The sequence below is a fragment of the Protopterus annectens genome, chromosome 9.part0, assembly GCF_019279795.1.
Source record: "Protopterus annectens isolate FY-2018-M chromosome 9.part0, PAN1.0, whole genome shotgun sequence".
Lineage (NCBI taxonomy): Eukaryota > Metazoa > Chordata > Ceratodontiformes > Protopteridae > Protopterus > Protopterus annectens.
Window position 1 is genome coordinate 910,224,342 of NC_056743.1, and position 12,557 is coordinate 910,236,898.

A 12,557-nucleotide genomic window follows, 5' to 3' on the forward strand; every position below is an offset into this window, starting at 1 on the left:
CAGGAAGCCACCACTGTGACTTGCCGAAGAGGTTTTGGCAGGTTGGGTCCCTATGACTGTTCTACAGAAGCACACTATGTGGCCAGGGTTGATTGTACAAAGGACTCTTGTAAGAAACACCCCCACCTGCATGAGTGATACCCTCAAAAGCTCTGTCCAACCCTTAGACTGATGTCCTAATCATTCCTTAGTCTTCACTGAGGAATCTAGCATAAAGGAATACCCCAAGCACATATCCCCATCCCTCCTCCAAGGAATGCATCCCTGTCCCCCCAAGAATGCATCCCTGACCCCCTCCAAAAAAAAAAAAAGAGGGAAGCAGGCATGCCTTATAACTCCTGTCCAACCTGATACCAGATGCAACAGCCTCCCAAGCTGATAATTGAACTCAGGTACTCTGGGCTGTAGTTAGGGCACCTGTGATATCGCAGGCTGTGAACATGTGCAGCATATCTAAGAACTGGCTGCAATGGGTTCAAGCATTGTAGAGCATTTAACAAAATATAGGTTAGGCATAAAACAATTCATAGAGTGAGAGATAAGATGCAGGTTGTTGATTAAATACAGTAATCAGATTATCCAGTAGGCAGGGAAATAGCCATCATGAGAAGGCTGAATGGCCTTTATGCTTCAACATTTATGTTTTATGTGCCTTAAACCCCCCTTTCAATCTATTGAATTATATTACAGTCTCCATTCCATTTCTATTCTTCTAGCCCTGTCTCCTTTCTTTCTTTGCAGTGGTATGACAGAACTTTTCACGTTTGTTAGGGTATGTCTGCCCTAGACCAAATGTTCATTTTCTCCCCACTTTCACCATATCCATATAAATATGAATCTATGTACATGGATCTAGAGTCTTGTATGTGTCCAACAGCTGATGAACATAGAGTTTATGACCATCTTCATTCTTGCTTGCTAATGTTTATTCTCTCCATTAGCAGTAGTAGCAGCAACATTCCGTGGATCTGCAACTGCCCCTCCAAGAAGATAGAGATGTCTAAGGTCTGCTTAGCAACTTCCTGACTGTGCAATGGATTCTGGGATTTAGCTTTACAGTCATAGAAAAGGAAGGTGCCATGGTGGATTTGCTTCTTATGCAAACAAACCAACAAAGACAACTCTACTTATTGTTATGCATGGCATTTCTCGCTGACAGAATGTGCCATTCTAACAATGCCACTTTCCCCTGTATGTAGTTTCAGGAAAATATTTAGCCAAAAACACTTTCAGCAATAGTGAAGAATTCCCTTTTCTCCACTGATGTATGATCCCAGGGCAGGTATATTTAAGTTTGGGTGTGTGTGGTGTGTCCCCCCCACATGCCCTGCAAAAGAAGATTTGCTCTGAGCTTCTCTTGAAAGTATTTTGGGCTAAATGTTTTCAATAATGTACATTCAAAAAAGGTGGTGTCAATCTATTAAAATGAATCCCTCAGTGGCAGCCCTCTTTTACCGACTTAGGTTTGTACCATATTCGCATGAATCCCGTAGTGGCAGCCCTCATTTACCAACTTGGTTTTGTGCCATGTCTGTTCACATGAATCAATCAGTGGCAGCCCTCATTTACCAACTTGGGTTTGTACCATGTCTGGTCACATGAATCCCTCAGTAGCAGCTCTCATTTACCAACTTGGTTTTGTGCCATGTCTGTTCACATGAATCAATCAGTGGCAGCCCTCATTTACTGACTTGGGTTTGTGCCATGTCTGGTCACATGAATCCCTCAGTGGCAGCCCTCATTTACTGACTTGGGTTTGTGCCATGTCTGTTTGCATGAATCCCTCAGTGGCAGCCCTCATTTACCGACTTGGGTTTGTGCCATGTCTGTTTGCATGAATCCCTCAGTGGCAGCCCTCATTTACCGACTTGGGTTTGTGCCATGTCTGGTCACATGAATCCCTCAGTGGCAGCCCTCATTTACCGACTTGGGTTTGTGCCATGTCTGGTCACATGAATCCCTCAGTAGCAGCTCTCATTTACCAACTTGGGTTTGTGCCATGTCTGTTTGCATGAATCCTTCAGTGGCAGCCCTCATTTACCGACTTGGGTTTGTGCCATGTCTGTTTGCATGAATCCCTCAGTGGCAGCTCTCATTTACCAACTTGGGTTTGTGCCATGTCTGGTCACATGAATCCCTCAGTAGCAGCTCTCATTTACCAACTTGGGTTTGTACCATGTCTGTTTGCATGAATCCCTCAGTAGCAGCTCTCATTTACCGACTTGGGTTTGTGCCATGTCTGTTTGCTCCAGCACAGAGCTTGTTTTACCTGCTAAAATCTACATGTAGTACTAATCTGGTCTGATTCGGAAGAAGAGAGTGAGTGTATTATATCCTTGATGTTTCCCTTGCCTGACAACATAAATTTCCTCCTCTCCTTCTGCACTTCTATCTGGAAGCTTCATATATCCAGAGTGATTTCTATAGCATCTATTAAGTCAAGATCCCTTTTTAACACACCAACAGTCAGATCATCAACAACACAGTAAATTGGGTTTTCGTTCTGCAAGACTAGAGAAAAGTGCCTATATGGGATGCCCCAGACCCTCCATTTCAGTCACAAGCTCAGATTTATTATGTAGCGTGCACACCACCCACCAATCACCTTATAAAAATATAGCATCATTCAATATCATGAAGCTAGAACCCGAATCTATGGCTGGTAGAAAAAAAGTTGCTGTTCTGTGATAGTTTAACTTCTCTGAGATATAAATATTATTGTTATTTTCAAGTACTTGTGTAAACAAAGAAGTGACACAGTAGACAGACAATTGCTGAAGATTTGAACTTTGTGAAATAGAACAAACTGCACTAAAGGTTCATTCTTTATTTGAGTACCTACATTATCTGTTTTAGGGTGGTGGGGATTCTGAGCCTATGGCAGTATATTCTGGCAAGCAATGGACATAAGGCATGAAAACAAAACACAGGGCACCAGTCAGACTGAAGATGCTTACACACTCATGTACAGACCACCACCACACCTTTCAACTGTCCCTGATTTTGTCTTTCTCATGAAATTTGCGACTGTGTGACAGAACAGTAAAGGCTGTTGTCATTGAATAAATGTTAGACGTTAATGTTACAGATTTCTAATTCTTCATTAAATACTAATTTTCACATATACTCCTTTTCTCTGAGCTTTCTAAGTGAAAAATGGCAATATTTAAAAAGAGCCCTTGGTTTTCAGCCTTTGTCCCTTATTACTTTTGCCTATGCCCTGGATTTTAAGGATAAGTCCTTGAGAACTTTGCATACCACATTAGCACCTGCACACATTTTGGAGTATTATCATGTTATCTGTCAGCATTCCTTTGGGATGTGGGAGGAAACCATAGCCCCCTGCAAAAACTCATGTGGACAAGGAAGGCAGGCACAATCCACACAAAAAGCACCCCAGCTGGGAACTGAACCAGAGAAGTCAGCACTAAAGTTTGCACAATAATTATTTTACTCACATATTTTGTCAGACTCTGGACTAACCCTGTCTGATCTTTGCCCATTGTGTTCCATTCCATGGGGTTTTATTTAGTCATTCTTCTAGCTGATAACCCCTCTCCTTAAGGGATGCTATGAAATGAACACACATGTGCCGTGTCAGAGCTAAAATTTGCTCCTCAAACAAATAAGACTGCTGTTATGCCAATGGGATGGCCCACAATGATTCAAGAAATTAAATAGCAGTTACAGGATTCAAACTAAGGTATCTGTTTTCACAATTTTGCGCAGAAACACTATATCAAAATGACTTACTAACTTACAGATTATGCAATTATATGTATAAGCAAACCTGGTAAGAGATTTGTGTGAGTCCCACTTTTTTTGTTACTGGTAATAATAAGGCAACAATTCATGTCTTTCTTACCCAGACGTGAGCTATTTGTACTTAAATGGCAGCTAGGAAAGGACATGCTCAGATAATTATCATGCTTTTCTGGAGCAGTCAGCTGCTGCCTAGCAGTTCTCATTTACCTAGTAGGGGAGCAGAGGGATGGCAACATTTCTTAGTGAAAGGAGTAAAAGAAGCGTGAAAGGCCATGCAAATGTGCTGCATCCCTCCTACCGTACCAGCTAACTTCACTGTGCTTTTCTGTGTATTTTCTTATAAATTGATTCTGATTGTTCTTACTCACATAGCTGTGTATAACCTGCTCTGAGGCCAGCCTGATTTCATTAGACTGTATAGTCAACTCACTAAAACATGGGTCTCAGAAATTGCTCTGATTAACTGCTGCATATCAAGTTATGTAGGGAAGTGGACTCCACAGATCTTTACACAAGTGTACTGGTACTAGACTGTCCTTTGGTAAAGTTACCAAAAGCAAACGTAACTACTGAAAAGCCAAAAGTACATCTATTTTTTTATGCAGATTTAATTTATTTTTAGCAACTGTTCCGGAATGGAGAAATATATTTAAGCACTATGATTGCAGGCAGATGGCAGCGGACAAAGGACGGAGAAGAAAGGAGAGTGAGTACAGTTCCTGCTCACTAGTGGGAAGGCTGATGCTGGATAGGAGGGAAGAAAGATGCTATTATAAGGGAGAAAAGATCACTAGATTCTGGAAAAGTTTCTAGGATTCAAACAAGTTATTGGGGGGAGGGGAGTGACTACCAAACATATGGTTCTCAGATAAAGTATGGCGTACCACTGCATCCTCAGAGGATGCTGTGCATAACTGTGGGGGATATCAAGTCTTATAGAAAGTTTGTACTCCAAACTTTTCCAGCATTATATTTTGACTTCCTCACTGGGGTTTACTACCTGACCAAATTATACTGTACCTACCAGGTATTCTCCTTTCCAGAATAGCCTCTCCCACAGCCTAAAGCTAACATCTGCTCTGGTCTTATGTAGCATTCTTCTCTTCACAATTTTATAATTCCCAGAAAGGAAGCTTTTGTCTCTCACAAGTTTGTGATTAACTGAGCTCAATAATGTTTCTGCACAGTTAAAGGGAAGTTAGAGACCAAATATAATCTGTGCCAGTGCAATGACAGTGGTTTAAAACCCTTCACCACCATCAACCCAGCATTCTCATTTTTCTTTCTTTTATGAAACCTGGAATGACTTGAGCATTGATATCAAGAAGCATCATAAAGCCACCATTGCCTGACTTATGTCCCCAAGAATAGAGCATACAAATCCACATCTGTAGGTTCCATTTGTCTTCATACTGTGCCAGAGACATGCTGGTTCCTTATCACATAGAAAAAGGTTATTCATTAGTCCTTCACATAATCAGTCCTCCCCCCTATTTTGGCAGCCACAAGTTTTGAAAAATAATGTCGTTGTCATCATCATCATCATCATCATTATCATCATCACCATCACCACATAGAGAATCTCTAACTTCTACACCACCAGCAAAGCAGCTAACAATATTTTTGCTTCAAAGCAGACAGACTGTACCTATAATCAGTGCTGGTTACCTGGCTGCACCTGTATACCTTCCAGTGAGGTTGCTAAACTAGCTTTGTTTGTCAGCATCTCAACAGCATTTCCAGTTTAAATGTACCTGTGGGCCAAGTAGTGCTGTGAACCGTGGCTCTGCATGTGGGTCTTTAAATGCCCACAGGAAATACAGCCTTGTTTCTACCCATGGATGCTGTAGGTATCATAATATATGCAGGGATCTAGGAATTTCTGCTATGCTGTTTGCAACTCTGCCTTTACTTACAGTGCTGCCTCCACAGCTGTATCGATAGACTCTGCAGAATTATTCATGCAGCTGTGCACAGCTTTATCTGTAGATACTGCAGAGTTATTTACACAGCTTTACCTATAGACTGCAAAGTTATCTACAAAGCTGTAACTATAGATTTCACAGTTATTTGCACAGCTTTATCTATATACCCTGCAGAGTTATATACACATCTGTATCTATAGACTCCACAGAGTTATTTACACAGCTGTATCTATAGACTCTACAAAGTTATTTACACAGTTATAGTTATACACGCCAGAGAGTTATTGCTGCCAAGTTTTCTAACCTCCAAACAGGGCTTTCAACCTCATAGAACTGAAATGATGTCATTATTTGCTTAGGTGATGTTACAAACCTGATTAACCTCTCGCATCTGCCTACATCTGGGAATATCAAGCATTGGCATCAACTGACTGTATGTTTGAACACCAAGATAATTAGTATCTTTAGTAACTTTTGTAAGTCTTTGATCCCCCAGGAGTTCTGTCAATTTTGCTGGACCTGTGAAACTGCAAAGAGAATTGGGATCCTATATGCACCTGTAAACCCTACGACATAGACGTAAGCTCTCTGCACTTGTGAACTCCAAGTAGTTCTGGTTACTTGCATGTCTTTTTGAAGACCATTTACTACCAGTAAGTAACCTGAATATATTTGTTAACCTTCAAGTAGTACTGATAACTTGTTTACCTCTAATTGAAGTACATATTGACTTCAGGTAAAGACACCAGCATGTGCTGCTGTGATGCAAGTAACCTGTATTAATCAATTAGCTCTTTTAAATCACATACAATGCCATGAACATTGGTGTTTCTCTGACTCCATAGTTGGTAACCCTGCTTTTGTTACAGTTGCAGATTTTCACATGGTAACTGCATGATTTCACCTGTAGTCCATGACATAGTTGTCATATTGGGATTATTTATGTAACACAGGTGCAGCTAACATCTTTTGTGTACTGATGACCAGTCAGTGTGTGATACCAGACTACCTTCTCCTATGAAAGTCCTATTGGTCCATGTTAACAGACTGTCTTTTCCTAGAAAATCACAGACAGTTTATGTTACCAGTGTGCCTCGTTTTATGAGATTGCAGTCAGTTTGCTTTACCAGATTGCCTTCTACCATAAAATTTCAGTCTGACTTATTCTTAGATGATATGCACCTTTGGATGTATTACTCCCACCCCAGTCGTATCAGTAGATCACAGGTAATGTTATAAAACTACAGTTGTGATTTTCAAAGGTGGTTCTAGACTCATAATATTGGCTGTAAAGCCCTAGATGATAGCTAGCTAAGTTATTGTTTAGTGTGTTAGGTGGTACCCAGCTGTGGCTGCATGTGTGGATACTGGCTGTTGCTCGTCTGATCAGGATAAAACAGACAGACAGTTGTGTGTTCGATTCAAGCAGCTTTATTATACACATACACATCAGGATTGAGGCTTAGTAACTTAAACTTAAATAAATTTAAAAACAGACTGACTACTACACTCACACACATGTTAACACTCTGGCTGTTCTTTCAAAATGGCACTGCTGCCTGCATGTGCTCACTGTTTATATGCATGTGCCTACACTTGGAAATGCTTCTTAAAGTTACAACGCATTCTCCCTTCTACACTGGCCAAGTTGTGATGCCAACTGAGTCAATTCTTTGTAGTGATACGTGGTACCTAACTGACTGTGCTTGCGGACACAGATAATGCTGCAGTTATCTGTCAGGCTCCTATAACAGTCTTACAGCATACATCAGGCATGCTGCCACATAAAATGAACACTAAAGCTTAGTCAGACCTTCCCTGCCCTTTATATTCAGCTCAAGAATTAGTTTCTAGATCCTGCATTTGCTGCAGTGCTGTTGTTAATGATTGAGTATGTGTGATAAACCCAAGCTAGAACAGCACTACACAGGTCACCATTTATTTATACTTGGAGAAACATGCAAGCCTGTTAACATTCCGTCACTGTGATAGAAAAAGGCTTTACATCCTGCCATATCTGTCCAAGGTTACAACTACCCCTCATCCAGCTGGTTCTTTTCCCATTTCCACCTTATTTTCCCCATTCTCTTGCCTCAGAACCTCCAAATCCCATTTAGTGATCCACTCTTACAGTTTTCTAAAACATTTTATGGCCCAGCCATTATTTTTTTTTTTACTCAAATAATTTTATTAATTTCGAACAATATTTATATAGAACTTATAAATCCAATGAATAATTTTATAATAAACTATTTACAGTATATAGAAAAAACACAAAGCTGGACCACCACGATAAAACAATGAACTTTTAATCCAGTAAAAAATTGATAAGCACTTTCACATACACACTGAGTATGCTTCTTCAGATCTCAAAATACAATGAAAACCTCTCATCTTAAATAGTATTCACAAAATCATTCATAAACTAATTACTCAATCAAATTTTTTCAATTAATTAATTAAATCAATTAAACCATCAGAAGAGTGACTCACATTACTAACTGAGAGCATCATTTTACAAGCAGTACATACTTACTAAATCAACTTAACTAATCAATATATAGATTTAAAAAATGTATAAATTTAAGTATATATATTTATAACTTAGTTATGATGCTCTCAGTTAGTAATGTGAGTCAATCCATCTTATAAATGTTTTGATAATGGAAGCTTTAATGTAAGAATCTATGTCTGGGAAATTAATACCACCCAGTTCCCAAGGCCTTATGTGATTAGAAAAGGCTATTCTATTTCTTTTTGAAAACCAAAGAACATTTATAAGAGTTGCATTTATTTCTTTTAGAAAATTTTTGTTGGGAATCATAAGAATAGCTTGCGCAACATAGTTTATTTTTGGGAGAAGAACCATCTTGATTAGTTGTAGTCTATCTTCAAATTTTAAAAATAATTTGTTCCATTTTTCCAATATGTGTATTTGAGTTTTTTATAATATTGTTATAGTTTATTTTTAATGTTAAATCCATATTTTTCACATAGTATTATATCTAAATAATTTATAGAGGAGGCCTGTTTTCCAGTTATATGGTTTATACTTAGGGGGGGGGTATCATCTTTTTGATTTAATAACATGAAATAAGATTTTGTTTTGCTAACACGGAGACCTGAAATATGATAAAAGGTATCAATTTGTAAGTCTAGTTCTTGTAAAGATTCATCTGAGTTTATTAGAGTAAGGAGAATGTCATCAGTGAAGAGCATTATTTTAGAATTAAATTGACCATAAATGTCAATGCCTTTGATTTTAGGATTGTGATGAATTACTGATGAAAAATATTCTATTGCAAGTGCGAATAAGATTGGAGACATAGGGCAACCTTGCTTTGTACCCTTAGTAATTACAATGACTTCTGAACTGAATGGACCCAATTTTATATAGGCAAGATTATGTTTGTAAATGTTTTTGATTAATGATATGAATTGTGTAGGAAAATTATAAACTTCTAAGACTTTAAAAAGATAATCCCATTTTAGTGAGTCAAAGGCTTTTTCAATATCAAGAGCTAATATAAGAGCTTCTTGATTGTCCCTATTTAGAATATTAATAGTAGTTAATATTCTCTGGATGTTATCGTGGGTGTGCCTATTGTAGATAAAGCCTGTTTGATCATCACTAATAACATCTATTAGAGATTTTTTGATTCTATTGACTAGGATGGGCATGAAATTTTATAATCATTATTAAGTAGTGAAATTGGCCTGTAAGAATTACATTGATTTGGATCTTTATTTTCTTTTTTGATAGGGGTAATGAGTGAATATCTCCATGAAGGTGGAATTTTATTTTGCATATGAACTTCGTTTAGAGCTCTATGTAATATTGAGATTGCAGATGTACAAAGTAATTTGCATATTTCAATAATAATTCCATCAATACCAGGAGCTTTATTGTTTTTACTTTCTTTAATTTTTTCTGATAGATTTTTAGAAGAGATTTTTTTAATATCTAAGAATAGCTTTTCTGGGATTTTTTTTTTATTTTGGATAAATCCAGATCAAAATTTGGGGTATTATGAGGTGAATCAATATTTCTAAAATGTTCTGCAAAATGAAATTTAAAGGCATCTAAGATGTTGCTTATATCAGATACTTTTTATTATTTTTCCCTTCATAAATGATATTTATAATATTATTTTCAGAGTATTGCCTTTTTATTCTCAATACTAGATTATGCAATTGCTTGGGTGACACAGAAAACAAATTTAGTTTTAATTTTTCTAGAGCCATATTACTTTTGTGAGTTAAGATTTCATTGTATTTTTTATTTAGTTCCCCAATTTCTTTTTTTAGTACTTGAGTCTAATGATTTATTGGAATTAGTTTCTATAATTTGCTTTTTGATATTTGTTAATTCAGATTCCCATTCTTTTGTTTTATTATTAAACCATGTTATAATTTTACCATATAAGTATGCCTTTAGAGTATCCCATAGAATAACTATATTTATATATTCTGTATAATTAGTATCTAAGAAGAATTGTATTTCTGAATCAAGCCATAGATTAAATTGTTTCAATTTGGTAATATAGGCTGGGATTCTTTTTGTGAAAGTTAATCTCTTAAAATCTATTTGAAGGTTAAGAATAAGTGAATTGTAATCAGGCAGGGGACACGGAATTATGGAAAAATTATTTATTTTCATTCTCAAATCTTGAGATAAAAGATTTTATCTATTCTGGTTTGGGTATTAAATCTGTGGTCACTATGTGAGAATAATAAAGAGTTGTTCTTTCTGAAACTAAACTTATCAATAGGTTTAAATTCTCAGTCCATTTCTTAAGAGATTTCCCTATGGGGGTAGATCGAACAGGTCTTTTGTTAGTAGTCTCAGAGTTGTCTAAAATACAGTTAAAGTCACCTCCTATTATCAGATTACCTTTGGATACTCAACTAATATGGTCTATGTGTTTTTTGATTGTTCCCACTCCAATGCCAGGAAGCCAGTATAAGTTTACTAGTGTCCAGGTTCTATTAATAAATGTTAATATTACAATAGCTAAAAGTCCATCTTTATCTTCATAATTATAGATTATTTGAGGGTTTGTAAATTTTTTTTCCATAGTATTAAAACTCTTGTAATTTTTTTATTATAGGAAGAATTAGATAGTTTTAAATATTCATTTGGATTCCATATATAGTTATCATTAGTTTTAAAGTGAGTTTCCTGAAGGAATACCACTTGCGCTTTATTTAGTTTTACATATCTTAGTAGACTGGACCTTTTCCTCGGATTATTTAATCCATTAATATTTAAAGAAAGTAGAGTTAAATCCATCTTGTTTGTTTAAGTTTAAAATATATTTGTAGCAGACAAGGGTGTGTAGTACTTGCATCAGTCAAAATCTGTGTAACATTCTTGCAGGAATTATATTTTAGTGTCAGATTTATGTTTCCTGAAGAAAAATATAAATTTAACAAATATTGAGGCCAAACAGGAAATGGAATGTGAGTAAAGAGAAATATTGCATACAAATATGTAAGCAATGAGTCTAAAAGTCCCTCAAACAAACATGGAGTGAAAAACAATCCTAATCTGGAAAAACAAAACAGTTCAACCAGATTAACCTTCATATCTTGATAAAAATTAAAGAAAAGTGAATGTTACAAGAGCTCCATTTTATACATTCTGGAGATAAGAAAAACATAAATCAAACAAATTAATAATATAATTATGTGAGTAGTGAAAGGAAAAATAACTACTATTAATTAAAAGAGAGGAGTTTATTAACAAATAAATAGTTCCTATTATAATATAGAGTGAAGTGAACAGATCTTATGTCAAGTGCTATTAAACTATATTTCGCAGAAGAGAAATTACCACTATGTTAATATTATTCGAAAGTATTAGGCAATATAACTCTTTCTTTAATTATACAATATCATTTGATATTCAATAATTGCATAGATATTAAGAATTGAGAAACTAATACAAAAGCAGCACATATATGAATATTAATATGTCTCATGAAAATTATTTTTCTGTGTTTCCAAACAACTATAAATGCAAATCTGGACTCAAGTTCCCCAAACCATAAATCTTATATTAATAAGCTGATAATTAAAGTATAAAACCATAGACTGTTATCATTTGCAAATGTTTCTTATTATAAATAAAATAAATTCATTGACATGAAAAATGAGAAGCATAGAAACCTATGTTTGGTAGTAACTGTGAATGGAACTATTTATAAGAAGTATAGAAACCTATGTTTAGTAGTATCAGTGAAGAAAACTATTTGTAGCTTGATACTGATTCATGTTGACAGAGTTCTGTATAACTTGAATTCATAAAAGTAAAACAGTTCAGCAATATTAAACATTTTCAACTTGCCCTTCTTTTCTTATATACATTCAGAAAGATATGTATATAAACATACTGCATTACATATTTTATATCTCACACTGTTTCCCAGAGACATTGTTCAATAACATCATACTATATATTTATATGAATATTATCTCAGAGGTTAGAGAAAAGAAACTATGTAATAATTAGATAATAAGAAATGACTCATTTATTCTGTGTTATAAATAAGTTCATAAATGCATTTAGGAGGCTATTTAGATGCATATATATGTCTCTGTAAGGTTATACTTGCCAGAGCCAGATTTAGAAACAGTGTTCACTTTATTAATTTTACCTCTCTCTGTACTCTAACAAATTAATGCAACCCAAGTTCTCACAATTCCTTTGAACAATTTCTAGATACATAGTGCTATGCCACTTGTTTAGATAGTGAAACAACTACCAAATGTACAGAGATAAACTTTCAACACTCTCTGTGCTCATGAAACAGAGTCCAAGAGTGAACGGGGGTGCTCAGCAAGAAAGCACCATTAATATACTCT